The 19,762-nt window shown below is 39.3% G+C and overlaps 1 protein-coding gene and 1 long non-coding RNA gene across 4 annotated transcripts in view; one reads left to right on the top strand and one right to left on the bottom strand.

Moving 5' to 3' along the window:
* The window catches only part of LOC143027746 (uncharacterized), a 538,392-nt gene that overhangs the window by 490,178 nt on the left and 28,452 nt on the right, over window positions 1–19,762 (bottom strand). The gene's annotated exons all lie outside the window — the stretch shown is intronic.
* LOC143027748 (uncharacterized) overlaps window positions 11,425–19,762 on the top strand; it is a 157,739-nt gene continuing 149,401 nt past the window's right edge. For 2 of the 3 annotated variants that reach the window (XR_012966637.1, XR_012966638.1), the window contains exons 1-2: window positions 12,140–12,265; window positions 14,365–14,445. This is a non-coding gene — a long non-coding RNA (uncharacterized LOC143027748). Of the gene's footprint in view, window positions 11,841–12,139; window positions 12,266–14,364; window positions 14,446–19,762 lie in introns of those variants that run through there. The other variant, XR_012966639.1, reaches the window with a different exon arrangement.

Genomic DNA, 19,762 nt, shown 5'->3' on the forward strand with positions numbered 1-19,762 from the left:
TCACATTTCTCAACCATAATCATATAGAGAAATGATGCGACACTTTCATATTTATCAGTCAAAGTAAACTACACACATTGCAAGTTGTTTTTCACTGCTGACATCAGTTCTTTCATCAGGTATGATACTAAATTTGGTTACTTTCAGGTGTTCAATTAGGTCTTTTGAAAATCTGAACCCCAACCCCTGCCTAATTAAGTTGGTACACTTGATGGAGGACATTCTAATCTGCTGTGTCATGTCTTTCTCACTGGTGTTGGCTGGACATGAGTCACATGTAGCTTTTATAAGGTCAACTAATGAATTAGTCAAGCATAGAGGTAGATTGTTCCGAGCTAGAAAGGCTACAATTCGACATTCAGTTATATTTTTGTAAGCATTAGGTTGGTGCTGTTTCTTGAAGCACTCATCAACATTAATCTATGACTGTGAGGCCTTCCATGATTTTATGTCCTGAGCTCTTCCCATGCCTTTCAGTGCCTGTCTTTGTGCAATGCAATGATGTTGAGCACACACTGCAAGTTGGATTGGATTTCCCAGGAGCAGGTACCTTAAGCCATCCTTTAAACTGATTCACAGCTAGCCATTCAAAACGAAAGTTTTGCTTATATGAAGGCTTGGATTTTTTTTTTTTTTATTAATATTTTGACTTTGTGAAATGGTATTCATTTCTTTGGTGATGGTGGATTATGTGGCTCATCATCCCCTAAGTCACTACTGTCACTCCTTACATGTATACTGGCCATAGTTGTGAAGTCTCAGAACATCAGAACTAAAAATGAAAGCTAGCCTGATAAATACCTAGTGAATACTTTAGCCCCTGCCGTACTAACACACAGTTGATATAAAATTAGAAGCTATACTTGAAGATTGATTAAGATACTATTCACAAATCAATTTGGCGAAAGTGAAAATATCAAGATAAAAGATTCAAACCACCTTAACACTTCAACAACCTTCAACACTAAAAACACATGAAAAGCATGTGAAAGTGATTGGCAGCCACCAAAATGGCCAAGTTAGTTTTCACATTTGCCAAAGTGAATTTCCATGACGTGTTGATTTTCATTTATGCCAAATTCCTTTGAGTTTTCTCCAAATTGCGTTTCACTTGTTCCAAATTGATTTTCATTTTTGCCAAATTGAGTTTCGCTTTTGCCAAATTGAATTGTAAATGGTAAGATTTCTGTACATACTTTAGTTGATTCTTCTCAGTTTCTCTAGAATTTCTCCGAAATACACATTTCTCTAAAAATTTCTCTAAATAGCTTCAAATTTCTCAATCTAGAGAAATTTTTCAAAAACTGAGAGCACTGCCGGTTACCCCCTCTCTCCCTCACAGTCTACCATCAGTGCATAAGCCTACACACCAGGGTTGCCAGAATACTGAAGCAGAATTAAGCCAAAGGCAACAACAACAAAATGAGCCAAAAAGGCCAAATACACTACAGAAAAAGGCCAAAAATATGCAGTGAAAAGGCCAAACATTTAATTATTTCACTTCTCAATTCACCAAATACTATATGATATGTACTGAGCACTGAGCTATAGTGGTCTACTGGAGTGGCGATCTGTGTATACAAGTGCTACGTAGTTCGTCAGTCCTCGTCCTGGGCAACGGGTGATGCAGTGGCTGCCATATTGGACCCCCTATGATTATATTGCGTATGAACTTAGATGTTCTATATAGCTCAGTGGTACCAAGTGAAAGATCATATGCATACAATGAATTAATGGTTCTTTATTTTTCATGAACAGTATAAAAAGTAAGTCAAAAGTATGATAATTTGTTTCATAATCCTTTTTAATGAGAAACAAAAATCAAATTAAAATTGTAGTTTTTTGCAGCATACAAGTTTCATGGTCATTTTTTCCTCAAACAATAGAAAAAAATATAATTCTTTTCATGAGCAACAAAAAATAAGTCAAAATTATATTCTTCATTATAGCACCAGACTTTGGTAACCAAGGAAACATAACCAGTGTTCAAACATAGTCAATCACATCATCATATTCATCTCCATACATATTTGCAGATGAAAATAAGCAGTACATATCAGGTGTGACCACAAAATTCCTGCAACACAAACCTCTGAAGTGCAGATGGGTTCTGATACGAGTGCATCTGGGGTTCTTGTACTCAGTCTGTTTCTTAATTTTGTTTTAACTATTGTAGCATGAGAAAATATGCGTTCAACATCAGCATTGCTAACTGGTGTGACAAGACAGGACAATGCATATGTTGCTAGGTCTATAAAAGATTTGTTACTTAGTGTATCATAGCTATTACCTATGCCTATCCAGAATTGAAGAGTCATCTGGTATTTTGTTGTCAAATACTTGTTCTGGGTGGCTAATGAAACTCAAGAGGCACTGTATACTTATACTGTATAATATAGCCAAATGACAGAATGACACGAACACAATTGACAAGTGTGCGGGAGACGTGAACGTCAGGTGTCAACTGGCTTTCGACACTGCCCATGCAGGGTTGCCAGATTACTCCCGCCAAGCCTTGCGGCATTTGATAAAAATAATAAATACGTCATTTAGAAATATATATACAAAACACTACTGAAATTAATACATACAATATCACACTAATATAAATAAAATATACAACATTACAATATAAATACATACACATCGTGCCAACACATCGCTCGGCCCGCGCCCTCGGTGCCCACACCGAGCAACCAAGAAAAACTGACCGAGGCAGAGTACAAATACAAGCAAGCCACACACAAATCACACGCACAAGTGGCAGACAGAAGTGTGGCACACATGGAACTTAAGCACACCCAAAACATTACACAAATACATATACATAATTGAATAATTAACCAACATTTTAAGGACATGGAATTGTATAAAACACAAAAAATACAAGAAGTTTATACACAAATACACATACACAATGATAAAGAAATGTACTGGCGCCAGTAAAAAAAAAATACATAGGACAATTGCCGGACGTCCGGGACATGAAACATGAAACAATACAAAATACACAACACAAAATACACATGAATTAGACAATAGTCATAGGACAATGGTTAGAACAAAACACCATTGGCAGAAAAATAAGTTTGCAAATATAACAAAGATTACATCCCCTACCACAGGTACGCTAAACCCAAATGAGTCTGCGCCCAAGAAAATACACAATTTACAATAGTAAGGGCTAGGGGTACAAAACTTCACAATTCAATTACATACAAATACATACAAATACACAAAAATACATACAAGAGGCTCACTCGACCATCAAGGCCTAGCACTTTGTGAACGTAGATGATACGAGTGGCCCACAATGGGTGATACAATGGGAACATTGAGTGTTGGGGGAGGTTGGGTGAATGCAGGTATGGGCACCTGCATCTTTTTAAGCCTGTCAGAATGGCAAATCTCACTAAGACCCGTAGATGGGTCAAAAACCCTGAATTTGTTGGGATGGAGCTGTTCTGTTACCAAAAGGGGACCTGTGAATTTACAATTTAGTTTGGATTGGCGGTCCGGCATGCTCCTAAAGACATGATCCCCAACAATGATGTTCACAGGTTTAGCACGACCATGTTGGTGTTTTAACATGTCAGCCTTGGAAATAACAAGTTTGTCCTTAACAGACGCATAAATATCATGCAGCACATGATCCTGAAGTTTACTGTAGTCATCCACATTGTAGAGGGGACGAGCAGGACTGTCAAGCATGTCATAAGGGAGTCGTTTCTCTGATCCAAAGACAACATAGTGGGGCGTTTTTCCCGTGGAAGCGTTTATGGTGCTGTTGATACAAGCACTAACATGGGGAAGCCAATCCTCCCAAGACTCATGAAAATGACTGGCAAGGTGACGTAAGATCTCCAAAATTTTCCTGTTTGTTCTCTCTACAAGCCCATTGGACGCCGGATGATAAGCAGTAACAAAAGTTTGTTTAATGCCGTAACGTGCACAAATGCCTGCCAAAACCTCGTTCTTAAATTCAGCCCCATTATCACTAAGGAGCACCGAAGGAGTGATGTATGGACACAACACATGGGAAACTAAAGCATGTGCTACAACTGGTGCAGATTTGTTACGTAAGGGAGCTAGGACCACAAAACGACTAAAATGATCCACACATACAAGGACATACACAGAGCCCTGTGTGCTACGAGGCAGTTGCAAAAGGTCTATAGCTACAGTCTGAAAAGGGCGAGAAGGAATAGGGTACTCTAAAATGGGAGCAGTGCTCGTAGAACCTTTGTTCTGGGCACAAGAACTACACCGGGCCACATGAGAGGCAATGTCTAGTCGCATTTTAGGCCAATAATACTTCTTCCGTGCCATAGCCAGAGTTTTGTCACGACCTGGGTGACCAGCCTGAGGGGCATCATGAGCAAGGGATAAAACAATGGGAACTAGAGACTCAGGGATCACTAGCTGCGCCACATCCTGCTCAAACACTTCCACATTGCGAATGAGAACTTCGTCCTGCAGGGAAAATTGGTACAGAGGTACTGGTAAAGCTGGTAAGGTGGAATCATCACCAGACTCCAAAGCATAGATGACAGCAGACCAGACAGGGTCTTCACGCTGAGCTTTTACCAGATCCTGCAGGGAAAAGTTATTAATCACGGTAATAGCAGCAACAGGGATATTCCGTGAAAGTGCATCAGCAACATGATTAGCTCGCCCGGGCAAATGCTTTAGGGTTGGATTGAATTCCTCAATCGTGAGGAACCATCTGGCTAGGCGACCTGACAGATTCTTTCCTTGAAAAAGCTGAGTGACAGCAGTGTGGTCAGTGTAGACTGTAATAGGATATCCAAAAATGATATCACGGAAGTGCTTTAAAGCCCACACCACAGCCAGGGCCTCTAAATGAGTAACAGAGTAACGGGACTCAGGTTTGTTTAGAATGCGACTAGCATATGCAATAACATGAGGTCTACTTCCTTCTACTTGTTGCATAAGTACAGCTCCAATACCTGTACCAGAAGCATCTGTACAAATAGTAAAGGGGATACTATAATCAGGGAAAGCCAATACAGGTGCTTCAGTAAGAGCAAGCTTCAAAGAGTCAAAACTTGTCTGATGGACATCACGCCACTGGAAGGAAGAGTCCTTCTTGAGAAGGCGAGTGAGAGGGGAAGCAATTGAAGCAAAGTCTTTAATGAATGCACGATAATATCCTGCAAGTCCAAGGAAGGACCGTACATTTTCAACCGACTTCGGTACAGGGAAGTCTCTGACTGCCTTGATCTTTTCACCAGTGGTATGGATACCATGTTTGTCTACAACATGACCTAGAAACTGGATACTAGCCTTGAAAAAGGAACACTTGGGTAAGTTGAGTTTTAACCCAGCTTCAGCAAACCGTTGCAAAACCATGGATAACTTAGAAAAGTGGCTCTCCACATCTTTGGAAACAAGAATCAAATCATCCAGGTAAACAAAAAGTCCATTCCCAATTAAGCCATGAAATATAGAGTTAACTAAACGCTGGCAAGTCAAAGGAGCATTCCGCAAACCCATGGGGCAACGAAGCCATTCATAGTGCCCATTGGGAGTCGAGAAGGCCGTGATCCTACGAGACTTCTCCTCCAGGGGTATCTGCCAAAAACCTGCTTTTAAATCTAAAGTGGTGAACACTGTATTACCATTGCCAATGGACTGAAGAAGCTCGCTTAAGATAGGCAGAGGATAATGATCAGGAAGAGTGACCTCATTGACTTTCCTATAATCAACCACAGGACGAAAAGATCCATCCTTCTTAGGCACCAGGAGAAGAGGCGAATTCCACTCGGAGTGGGACTCCTGTACAACACCTTCACTCAACAAATCGTCAACCAAGGACTGGGCTATAAGCCGACGAGAGTGAGGCAACCTGTAAGAGGGGACGTAAACAGGACGAGTGCCTGGCTGAAGGTCAATTCTATGAACCATACGATCCGTAACCCCTAACGGATCACCTGGTAAAGCCAAAGTCTGACGGTGGGTAACTAGCAGGTCAAGGAGACGAGGTGTCTCTTTAGGAAAATCAGTTTCGCCTACAAATGTGGCAAGTTCAGAAGCTACGCGAGCAGGGTCACGTGTTGGAGGAGATTGTAGAACAGAAGCTGCTATTATAGGCGAATCTTGGAAAGCAGCAACGCGTACCACCTCAAAGGAGCCTAAGTGACTGCCAGGAGAGAGAGAAATAGGAGCACCCGTAACATTGGTTACCATCGCTGTGGTAACGTGATCCTCACGAATAGTGGAGAGAGTTCCTTCTAGGGCAAGCCGACGAATACGAATAGAATCAGGCAAAGAGAGAACGTCAGACCCAATTGGGGCACCCGAGACGCGCACTGGAACTCGAACAGAACTTGAAGGTTCAATAAGATGCTCTCCTACAACAACAGCAGCACAATGAGCAACAGGGGAAGAGGTCTGAGAAATTGGGACAGGCACAAAAGAATCACAAACGGAAACTGGCCTATCTGAAGCAGAGATATCAACTTTGCAGAAAGTCACTACACGGCGACTAGGAGAAATATCTATGCTATGAGCTGTAAGAGCATCAATACCCAGGAGGCAATCACACTTAAGGGCAATGCCAGAGACAACAGCAAAAGTGACATTGAATACTGTAGCATGCGAGGAAATATGTAAAGGAAGACAAACTGATCCAAGAACAAGCAAGGGAGAGCCTTGCACAGAATGCAAATTATTACAAAAGGGAGATAAAGGGAGATTATACAATTCTCGCAAGGCAAAGTAAGCCTTTCTACTTAACAGACTACATTCTGCACCAGTATCTACAGTGACTGAAATAGGCGTTTCCCTCGTGAAAAATTGAAAGGTAAGTAATTGAAAAGATTCAACAACCACAAAAGGAATTATTTGAGACCGAACATTGCTGGTCAACTCTTGGGGTTGGGAAACATGCGCTGGGGAAAATGGGATTGACGAGGCTGGTGAGACGTCTCCTCCCTAAGTTTCAAAACCTTGAAACATTGATCAGTCGAATGTTTACACTGACCATGAATATGGCAATAACTGAGTCTACCTGGAGGCTCTACTCTGGAAAGGTCTTGCGATTGATCAGAAGAAACAGTAGGTACACTCCTACCAACAGGGGACAGTTTTGACTTGTGTACCTGGCGCCTACGGCGGAAACAAAAATCGCTGGAATGACCAGACCTGTTACAAAAAGTACACAACAGGGGAGGGGGTGTAACTGTAGATTGAGGGAGTTGAGGAGAATAAGGGACATGACCCTGTTGATGAGCATTGCTAATACATAAAGAGCTAGATGGAACTTCTCCCAGTTTACGCGAAAGTTGTGATGCAAAGGACAGTAGAGTGTCATCAGGCTTATACTTGAGAGAAGACGCTGCTCGTCTCTCAGAAGGAACCAAAAAAAGAATATATAGAAGAAACTCTACGATAATGCGAAATCTATCTATGGAAATGTTACCTTTCTCTACCCAGTCCGACTGGGACAATGATTCAAATGCCTCAACTGCAAGGATACTGGCCTGGGCTTGCGCCCGACGATAATCCATAGTACCCAGTCTGGATACGAGAGTATCAGCCAATTTGTAGCACCAATGGAATGCATCACCACCAAGATTATCTGCGAAAATTTTAAGAAAATTAGCCCTAAAAGGTGTCATAATCATAGTTTATAAGTTTAGGGTCTAAACATGAAGCCGAGAGGAGCTCTGCAGCAAAAGAATGTGGCACAATCTGGGACCTCACAAAGGAGATCTTCTCTGGCCCCGTCGAAACATTCGACTGTACGATTGCGTCCTCACATTGACGGATAAATACAGCAGCCCTATAATTAGGGTCTATCCCAGAAAAAGGGACCACAGTTGGATTCTGATGCAGTAATGTTACCCTATTTCCCATTGGCTCAGATGAGTATGTCGGGCTGAGAAACGAAGGCCTCGATTTAGACATGGTGGGAGATGATAACTTTGTCCCACTTCTTAGAAGCATAAGAAAACACTAACACCAATATGAAATGTAAAAAAAAATAATATAGTATATTATTTTTTTTTACATTTCATATTGGTGTTAGTGTTTTCTTATGCTTCTAAGAAGTGGGACAAAGTTATCATCTCCCACCATGTCTAAATCGAGGCCTTCGATTCACTATATTATATAGTGAATCACACGGACAATGACATAAGTTACAGAAACAAGCATTGACATTAATGCCATTCATACATCAATAATGAGAAAAAATTTATAGGAGGACCGTAAATAGCAAAAATTTAATACTACAATAGAGCACAATACGTAAGTATAGACATACGGTATAGGCGACGAGAATCTAACATTCCGGGGTAACAATTCAAAGTACACAAATGACGTCACCAAAAACTTACATAAATCATACAAGCATGAAAAATATAATGCATATAACATAAGCATTGGAATACGTATACGTAATTAAGCATGCGTCGCCCAGCGACAGTTCCAACATTCAAATTATGACGTCACGGTTTCGAGCAGGGAAGCGTCACTTAACCGGTCTTCACAGATTTAACTTTGGCTTCTCCTGGAGGAAATAAAATGTCTAATTCACCATCCAGGCGCAATTTCTGCTGAGGGTACCCACGGAGCAATGATCAGGACAGGCGACGATGGCGTCCAGGAATAGCAGGAAAAAAATCACCTGACGGCAACCGGCCTGCGCCGAAATACAACTGAAGACACAGTGTCCAGAGTACTAGTGCTGGGCAAATACCGCTAATCTCAGTACCGGAATTACCGGTAAACAACAATGTCGTTACCGGAATTACCGGTATTTTACCGGTAAAACACTCGTGAGGTAGTAGTCGTCTTTATGACTTAAATCTTTAAACAAATTTCATCCTACTATGGTGTGTAGTCACAGCCCCATTGCATATTCTGTATATTGAAATAAAGTAAAAATCTCGATAGCCAGTTCTATTTTGTTTACGATATTGTGTTTATGGAGATATCTGGCAACTCCTCCCACCAATCGGAAGCAAGCTATGATTCTCAACAGTAAACACATGATTTTGAATTTTATAGTTATCAGTGCGTTATCAAAGTTAGAGGTAGAAGCATGCCGCCTATCTACAGTATCCAGCCTCCCAGTTTAACTGTCTCTCCTGAAAAATCAATGTTTTTGTTCTTTAATAAGCTATACGTCTGGTTCTATTTTACATATTATTATGATTGTTATGTCATTGTAAAGGGAAAAATTCATACTTTAACTGGTGCTACTTTAGTATGCTATCTACCGCGCAAATGAGTGAAAGGAGGGTGTCTGAGGGTGGGTGTGGTGTATAAAGTTTTGTCCGCCTCTGCATGCATGGGTCTATGTTTGGAGGGTGCATGTGGGAGTGGGAGTTTTGTTAATACACACACATACACATATAAAGCTTTGACTTAATTGTAATAAATGTTTTCTTAAAAACTAACCTAAACTGACTAATTTGTAATAGATGTTTTTCTAAAAACTGCTTTTAATGTTCCCTTGTTTTAATACTTATTTCATACAAATTAGCCCAGCACGTGATCAAGGTGAATATTCAAGGATATATTAGATTTCATTGTTAGCATATTTCTTATTTATTTCCTCAATTATCTTTTCATACAAATTAGTTCATATTCTTATTTAGAAACAGAAGCATATTGGCATTTTCATCACTAGCATATATATATACATATATATATACATATATGAGTCTTCATTTGGCGTCACGCGGAATTTTTCGATGAAACTTTCACAATTAATATAATTTCGTATGCTGATCACAGAAATAACATTAATTCTATTGAGAAATTGACAAAAATGCAAAAAGAAAAAAAAATGTTTTAATGGTAAGATAATTACCGAGACCTTAGCGGTACATACTTGCTTAATGGTAAAAGTTTAACCAGTAAAATTAGCGGTACAGTGGGCCGTCAGTATTGTCACTCAGTACCATCAAGCCGAGACGTGCTTACCGCTCTCTGAGTGTTATGGTATAGTTTATCGGTTAACGGAGCCTTAACGGTAGCAGAATTTTTGCTGGTAAGCTACCGTCAAGGTTGTTACCGATAAAATCCGTACCTATCGGTAGCTGCCCACCACTACCGTCAGTACCGTCACTCAGTACCACCAAGCCGAGATGTGCTTACCGCTCTCCGAGTGTTATGGTATAGCTTATCGGTTAACGGAACCTTAACGGTAGCAGAATTTTTGCCGGTAAGCTACCGTTAAGGTTGTTACCGATAAAACCGGTAACTTTACCGGTAGCTGCCCACCACTACAGAGTACTATAATGTCTTTTAATAGTTCATATTCACTGAAAATACCTGGCTGGAACAAAGAAATGGGGAGAAAACACAGCACAAGAACACAAATGTTAACGTATAAGCCGGTACGCAAATCAAAGTCACTTCGTAGTCTTTTCATAGGAAAGTATAGTTCGAGTGTTTGTAATAGATTAGTCACTAATCGTTTGAACCGCTGCCACCAAATGTTCTGGGTGGCTAATGAAACTCAAGAGGCACTGTATACTTATACTGTATAATATAGCCAAATGACAGAATGACACGAACACAATTGACAAGTGTGCGGGAGACGTGAACGTCAGGTGTCAACTGGCTTTCGACACTGCCCATGCACTCATGCAGGGTTGCCAGATTACTCCCGCCAAGCCTTGCGGCATTTGATAAAAATAATAAATACGTCATTTAGAAATATATATACAAAACACTACTGAAATTAATACATACAATATCACACTAATATAAATAAAATATACAACATTACAATATAAATACATACACATCGTGCCAACACATACTGCCTCTTCTACCCAGTTTACATGTAATACATTCCTATACTGCTGTTCAATGGCATTATATTTATGTGCTTGTAAGGTAGGGAATGGTAGATCCTTATATGGCACCCTTGCTGTTTGACTCTTAAATTTTTGATGGGTGAAGACTGCTGAGACCCTTGTATATGTTTCTCGTAGGAGGCAGACGTGGCTTGAAAATATGAGTTGACGCATTCAAACTCCATAACAATTGGCTTTATTTATCATTGTGATTATATGTAAGATGGTTATATGTGTGAAAAATAAAACATTGCGGAGGCACTGTTGGTGGAGTTCGAGAGGGAGAGGGGGAGGCAGGGTGTTTAGTACACACCCTGCCTCCCCCTCTCCCTCTCGCACTCCACCAACAGTGCCTCCTCAATGGTTTTATTTTTCACACATATAATAACCATCTCACATATGAACACAATGATAGATAAAGCCAAAATCACTATTGGGAAGGTACAATGGGTGAGTGCTAAGTTGGCACTATATTTATCGGAGTGCCACGTGGTAATATCACGAATAAATCCCTGTGAGTTGCCATATTGTGACGAGACTCTCTTGTCATGTGCCACGAACACCGCGAATAAGAGGGTGGGAGGCTGGAGGGGATAAAAGGGGCAAGTGGCACTCTTCCTGTTTTCATGTGCCAAAGTGATTTTGGAAATGCATTTTTATGTATAATATGTAAAGATTATACCTGTAATTATTTTTCTTTTATGAAATTGTGTTTCTATGTGAAAAAATAATTATATGTATAGAACAGTGTAGTCAGCTCATCGAAACTAAAGAGCACAGGAGTGCCACGGAGTACCTCCCGTGTTCTCTACATCATTTCATACACAGAATATCTTTTTTACATAGAAACACAATTTCATAAAAGACAAATAATTACATGCACCATTTTTACATATACTGTATATAAAAATACATTTCCAAAATCACCAATTTCCGTTTATTCAAGGCAATACGTGGTCTGTACAATTGAGGTTAGGCTTGGTGTGAAATGAATTAACATATGTAGGTCATATTTATAATGTTATTTTTACCAAGTTACTCTTATATTAGGCTCAGGAACACACAATCTTAAGACTTTGATTTTCTGTCAAAGTATTTTTTTTCAATTGTTCATAGTTGTCATTTTTTATATTGGAATTATGTTAATTTTGTATTAGCAGGACTCTACGAGTGCTATATTTGTATTACAGTACCTTTATATTGGCAAAAAACACATGTATATATTTTATTTGATTTTTTTTCTACTGTGTATCCATTTGGACACAGTCTTCTGAAATTGCCATCTTTCCCTATGTCTACCAATCAAGGGTTAATCTCATGGAACTCGGTGTCAAATTGTGTATCACAGTAGTAGTGATTAGTCTTTTGTTAGCTTTGAGTAAAAATTTAATTCAGGATCAATTGCAGTGTTACTGTGATTAAATATGGTAAATTCTATGTCTGGTATTTTTATATCTTTGTACTTATTAATAGTGGTGTATACATCTGGGTTTTTTGTTGCATAGTATATTGACTGATTGAGGAATACAATATTTCAATTTTTGTGTTGGACAAGGCATGAAAGGGAAATATTTTTGAACAGTGAGCAGAACCAGTTTTTGAATATATTATGGTTATTTTTGACAGGATTTGCTGGAACATTTGTGCACATAAATTGAAGTAAATGATGACAGATTGAATATTTGAAGTGATTCTTTGGGACAAAGGTTAGGCAGGAAAAACAGGTATTTGTTTTGTTTAGTTTTTTGTTGGTAGAAGTGATTATGGTTATGGCAAAAAGCGACTTTTAAGAATTAGCAGATCAAGAAGATAATCATGTTAAAAAAAGCTAAGGTTATAATTTAAAAGTTGGATAACTGATCAAGGTTACTTACCTGAAATACCTTATGGTCATTGCTCTTCACAAATACCTTGCAGTCCCTGGTCCACATCGATAGTAGCTTCCCTTCCTTCCTCAGGTCGCGTGCGGCTCTGGCTATCTCTCCTTTCCGTTTGGTGAAATGCTCGTTCATGTAAATGCCCATCCCCTTCAGATTTTTGGTGTTCTTCAGTGCATGTATTTTCGTCTTCCTTGATGTAAATCTGACAATCACATTCTGGGTACTGTCCTGTCATCATTTTCCTAGTGTATGGGAATCTGAAATCTCAGTGTCTCTAGTCTGTATTCCTTTGTTACTCAGAGTTTGAATCACTTGATTCTCCACAATATTATGTCCACTGTTGTCCTGAATAAAGTCAGAATCACCTTTCACAATATCGGAATTCATGAACTTATGAACAGGTGGTCGTGAGTTCGATACCTGGGACCCTCTGTGTGCTTCTTGTGTTGCTTCCTGACTACCCTGACCAGGTGGGGAGTCGACCCAAACACTGGCCTAAAAATCCCAGTGGATCACCACAACTGACAGGAGTTGCCTTACCAGGGGTTTCTCACTTCCCACTTCATCAGCTCACCTGGTAGGGCCATGTCACCCCAAGTCCAGCCAATCTGGATCAGAGAGGGACAGGCCCAAGTGTCCAAGACAGATACTCCAGTCAGGCTACATGGGCAGTACTACTATTACATGTTTATAAAATGACTGGTTGGGTGCATCTTTCAGTGGTGATTATTCTAGAAATTTAACAGAAATAAGAGAAAAGCACAAGAAGTGGGAGACTAAGAGGACAAGCAGCCAGCACGAGGCCACTCCCCCCCCAGCTGAAATAGTTCAGTGATACACTTGCGGGAGAGATACACCATTGTGGGGAAAGGGGGTGGCTGAGGCAGCCCTGATCCCTATAGTAGGGTCATGCTCCCTTTAAGTGAATAAAATCGCCTCACGGCAGGTAGGACGAAACCAATAAGGTGCACCATCATGGACTAAGTGGAGGTGGGGAGGGGAGCAGGGGCTTAAAAGGGTCTGAAAGCATTTTGGCTTAATCTGATGGGAAATACTGGACAGGAATTAGTGGGCAGCAGTTTCTGGCATGCAGCTGTGTTGGGTAGAAAATTAAAAAAGATGATCGAGTGGTAATTGAACAGTTGAGGTTATCTGTCGATATGGTGATGGGGAATGAGGCTAAAATCCAAAATTCACTTTTTTTCTTCTTTTTTTGAGAAGCTAAAACCCAAAATTCACTTTTTCTTTTTTGAGGGGGGTGCAGAGGCTAAAATCCAAAATTCACTTCTTTTTTTTTAGGGGGGTCAGAGGCTAAAATCAGAAATTCACTTTTTTTTTTTGAGGGGGATGGGCAGAGACTAAACTCGAAATAAAAAAATTTAAGGGGAAGGCAGAGGCTAACATCTGAAATTAATTTTTTCATGTGTTTTTGAGGGGGAGACAGAGGCTAAAACCTGAAATTAAAATTTTTCTTCTGTTTTGAGGGGTGGGGGACAGGCTAAAACCCAAAAGTATTTATTTATTTATTTATTTATTTTTTTTAGGGAGGCACACATAGTACGGGTTGGTTGTCTAGTGATGGTATCTTTCCCTTATTTTATATTCTGTTTTAATTATATTTTATTTATTTATTTTTTTTTTTACAGAGCTGCTGTGTTCATCTATCTTGGTCTCATGAAAGATCATTAACGATGTTCTGAAAGCCAGAAACAACATGAAATCACCAGGTTAGTGGTTACCTAATCAAGCTTACCTAATTGAGAAACAGTGAGGAAATAAGAAGTAAACTTCTCGTTGTGATCCCTACCTTTAGGACCTGTTAGCCAGTTATTGAATCAATTTTACGTGTCTGTTGTATCGAGTTTTAAAAGAAGCTAATAAGGTTGCAGTCACTACATTCTCTGGGAGTGCATTCCAAGAGTTTACAACTCTCATGGCAAACCAGTTATCTTTCCTATTTGTTCTCCAGTGTGTGCGTTTGGACAACTTTAGTAAGAGACCCTTGCTTGTATTAAGGGTTTTAAAGAACTTGTTGAAGGGGACTTTGTCTATGCCGTGGAGCACCTTGTGTACTTGTATTAACCCCTTCGATATGATGACGCCTACATAGGCGTCATGAGGAGCAAGTGGGTATGCAAGGATGCTGATGTCGGTGTCTTGATTATATTTATTGTAGTTGTACCTGCGTGACCCCCATACTCTGTAAACTGGCTTCATCATATTTTGTATGGTTATCAAAATTCACGGGTGAGAGAGAGAACGAGCAATACAGCGCTGACTGGCAGCTAATGCTGCCTGCGAGATTTTGGCCCAGAGTGAAGGGGCTAAATCCCCCCTCATTCTCTTATCCTGGAGGGTCTGGATTCCTAATAGCTTACACCTATCTTCATATTTCATGTTAGATAGCTCTGGTACCAATTTGGTTGCGCCCCTCTAGGGTAGTGTTTCTGAACCTTTTACCCTTGTGTAACCTTTAAAATAAATTGCATGTCTCAAGGAACCCCTGCACAAAAACAACAACAACACATATAGAATATCTTTCGTTTTATTTTCATCGTAATAGTAGGTTAGATAGGATGATGTCTATATTACATTATTACAATAACCTTTTGTGGAACTTTAGGGATCTGTAGAACCCTGGTTGAGAAACACTGCTGTAGGGTCTGAATGTCCTTCACCAAGTGTGGAGACCATGCTTGGACCCCATAATCGAGGTTTGGCCTGATCAGAGAAAGATAGAGTGGCACCAGGATTTCTCTATTGAGGATGGTGAAGTTCCTCTTTATTATGCCAAGGCGACTGTTTACCCTGGCAGCAACCATTGCTGTTATGGCGGGGTAATTCCCAAACATGGCAGATTGTATCTTCACTTTAATCCTGATCATGTTTACATGTGCCCGGCATGTCTCAAAATCATAAGTACAGGTATATCTATGCCAGGCGTCAGTGGGCAGTAACAAAATTTAAAAAAACAGTCGGGTATTATGAAAGAGAATCAGAACAAATACAACTTAGGATCAAACTCTTAAGTAGTAAATGAGGGATTTATACACTTATGCAAAAACAATGATAGAGGTAAATGTATAAACTAGAAACATACTGAAACACAAACATGAATCCTTACATCCCTTTTTCCTTGATATTTTATTTTCTATTATTATTATTATTATTATTATTATTATTTTTTTTTTTTTTCAATACAGCACTACAAATCAAGGCTATCTGGAGGCTTTATAAGTCTACCAGATTTGGTTCTATTCTCAGGTTCCCTGATAGGAGATTTAACTGGAGAATTGTTAATGTGAACATCGTCTTTAGCCGGGTCATCAGGAAAATTAACATCAATGTTAGGAATATCACATGAAGGTTTGTTATGAGCATCAGAATGGCAAGACTCATCAACAGAACTATTATCCATTACTACAGGAGTTATAGGCTTCTTAACATTCTGAGCCACAGTGGTTACATATTTTTGCATAATCTGATCAACATGCCTTCTCCAAAATACATTTCCATGATCTGTTAATTGAATCTTATAATTACATACACCTAACTCTTCAATTACTTTTCCTGGCAACCATTTCTCTCCCTTTCCTTAATGTCTTACAAACACAGCATCCTCTAACTTATATTTGGATACACCTACAACCTCTTCCTCAATCTTACTTCTCCTTTTCTTTTCCTTTTGAAGGGAGTGCAAAGGTCCCTTAAAAGTTCTCTGAGGGTGTTTTGCCTGTGGAAGCACTAACAGTTCTTCTCTGATTATATAAAAATCTACATATTCTAAGATGAATATCCCCACTTTCAAATTTACGCAATCCACTTTTAATGGTTCTCACTGCACGTTCTGCTAACCCCATTTGAGAAAGGATTGTATGGTGCTGGCGTCACATGTTTAACACCATTCTTAGACAAAAATTCCTCCATTTCTGCTGAACAAAAACTTGCAGCATTATCTGACACTTTGGTCAGGTAAGCCAAAATTTGCAAATGTTCTTCACAACAACTTAATAGTAGCTTTTGAAGAAATGGTTTCAATAACATGCACATTCATGAATTTGGAAAAAGAATCAACAATTACTAAAAAATATTGTCCATCTATAGGTCCTGCATAGTCAATGTGTAATCTTGACCATGGTATACCCGAATCGGGCCAAGCAAGAGACTGAGATTGAGGCTGCTGGTGATTAGAAATAGAACAAATAAAACAACTTTTGGTAACTTCCAACAGATCTTGATCCAGCTTAGGCCACCATACCCATTTTCTTGCTTCAGCATTCATTGCATTTATTCCATTATGACCTAAGTGCAAATGATCCAACACTACTTTCCTTAATTCCGACGGAATTACCACTCTATTTCTGAACAACAGAATTTCATCATGAAGGCTAAGATCATTTTTGATCTTGGAGTACTCTGAAACATTAGGTTTATTTTGCCAACCAAATTTAAGGTTATTTACAACATGTTTAAGAACTGGGTCCTTTCTGGTATACAGTTTGACTTTGTCCAAAACAATATCATTATATGCCATTACCTTGATTAAATTGACATATTCAACAGGTACACTAGATTCATTGTCCGAATCTACTATGGGTTCTACTTATAGCATCCGCAACATGATTCTCTCTGCCTTCTCTGAACACCAGATCAAAGTTGAACTGTGATAACAACAGAGCCCAATGCTGCAATCTGGTATTGGCATGAATTGGAATTTGTTTCTGTTTACCAAATAAACCTAACAATGGTTTGTGATCCGTTTTTATAACAAATTCTCTTCCTAGTAAGAAATATTTCAACTTAACTACTCCATAAACCACCGCAAGAGCCTCTTGATCCAGCTGAGAGTAATTCTTTTCAGCGGAAGATAACTTCTTACTAGCAAAATACACAGTCTGTTCTTCCTTATTCACAACTTGTTTTAAAACACATCCAACTCCAACTTTTCCTAAAACATCAATGGCTGTGTGACCATAAGCACGCAACACTTTATTACCAGGTGACATGGATAGTTTTAATGAATGTACCCAATTTTCTGATAATGTGGAAACACAAGCACCTGTATCAATCTCAAATGGTATTAAATTGTCATTAATCTTGAAGTTGACTAACTCAGATTTAACAGAAAAGACATCTGATTTAACACCAAACAAATTGTTATCTGCACTGTCTGAATCTGAAGAATCTTCCAGTCTGTTTGCAGCTGCATTTCCTTTTCCCTTACTTTTCTTTTCAAACTTTGAATCTTTAAATCTACAGACTGCTTTCAAATGTCCTTTTTTACCACACATGTTGCAATTTCTACCTTGAAACCTGCATTTTTCACTTGCATGGGGAAAACCATAGTGTTTGCATGTGAACTTAGGCTTACTATTACCTGATTGATAATAACTAGAGGTCTTAGGGTCATGTCTACTTCCTTTTTTCTTATGTAAATTTTGACTCTCTGATACCGCTCTTATACTGTTATTTTCACCCACAAATGCCTGTTCCATATTTGATATTCTATCAAAAGTTTCCTGGGACATCAAAGTTTGTAATTTGAAATTTTCTGCCACTAGACTGGGAAAATAAATTTCATTGTCCACCGCTATAAATAATTGATCTCGTACACGGTTGTTAAACTGATCAGCGAAATTACAGTCTTTGGCCAGAGCCTTTAATTCTGCATATAGATTATTCAAACTTTCACCTGGCCGTTTTTTCCTTTGTTGAAATGCCACAAGACTTCTATGGTGGGATGGAGCAACTATATAGTACTGCTTTAACGCTTTCACTAACTCACTAAATTATTTTGTATGAGGGAGATCAGGAGCACAGATCCTTCCCAACTCTGCGTACACAACACTTCTGACAGACACTAATAATGAGTTTTTCTTCTTCACTAAATCTTCTTCACTGTTGCCAGTTATTCCTTTATATTGGAAGTGAGCTTCCAAAAGACTCAGCCATAGGTCTAGTGAAATCCTATCTGGCTCAAATCTGTCAATCTGTGTATCCTTAGACATCTTTTTGTGCAAACACTAAGAACTACTGCCGATGCAAAAGCCGGTGCCTAATCTGAGGCTAATAAATGCATTATAGACATACAGTCACGTAATCTCAATGTCCACTTTACCATAGCACTCATAATGTAATCCCATTTCGTCGCCACTTGTTATGGCGGGGTAATTCCCAAACATGGCAGATTGTTGCTTCGCTTTAATCCTGATCATGTTTACATGTGCCCAGCATGTCTCAAAATCATAAGTACAGGTATATCTATGCCAGGCGTCAGTGGGCAGTAACAAAATATAAACAGTCAAGTATTATGAAAGAGAATCAGAACAAATATAACTTAGGATCAAACTCTAAGTAGTAAATGAGGGATGTATACACTTATACAAAAACAATGATAGAGGTAAATGTATAAACTAGAAACATACTGAAACACAAACATGAATCCTTACAATTGCTACATGAGCAAATGACTTGAGGTCACTCGAGATCACTATTCCTAAGTCCTTCTCTTGTGTTGATTTCTTTAGTACTGACCCCCTCAGTTGGTAGTCCACCTGCTGATTCCTATGGCCAATATGCATCGATTTGCATTTGTCTGTATTAAATGTTAACAGCCATTTGTCACTCCATGTATCCAGGCGCTCCATATCCCTCCGCAGTGCCTCGGCATCCTCTTCTGACGAAATGATTTTGTAGATTTTCGCATCATCCACAAATAGGCTTATTATGGATACCAGATTGTTGATTAGGTCATTGATATACACCAGGAAGAGACAAGGTCCCTTTTTGTGTATAGGAGAGATGTTAGTATCAACTTGGGGGACACCACTCATGACTGGTAACCATCCTGATACTGTGCCTCAGATTGATACTTGATGCATTCTCCCTGATAGGAAACCCTTAATCCACTGGAGCAATTTACCTTCAATTCCTGTTGCCTGTAGTTTGACTGATAATCTTCCATGTGGTACTCTATTGAATGCTTTCTCACAATCTAAGTAATTAACATCAACACTCTGCCCACTGTCAACAGCATTAATAAGG

Source organism: Oratosquilla oratoria, chromosome 8 (genome assembly GCF_046742065.1).
Source record: "Oratosquilla oratoria isolate Oo_2021 chromosome 8, ASM4674206v1, whole genome shotgun sequence".
NCBI lineage: Eukaryota > Metazoa > Arthropoda > Malacostraca > Stomatopoda > Squillidae > Oratosquilla > Oratosquilla oratoria.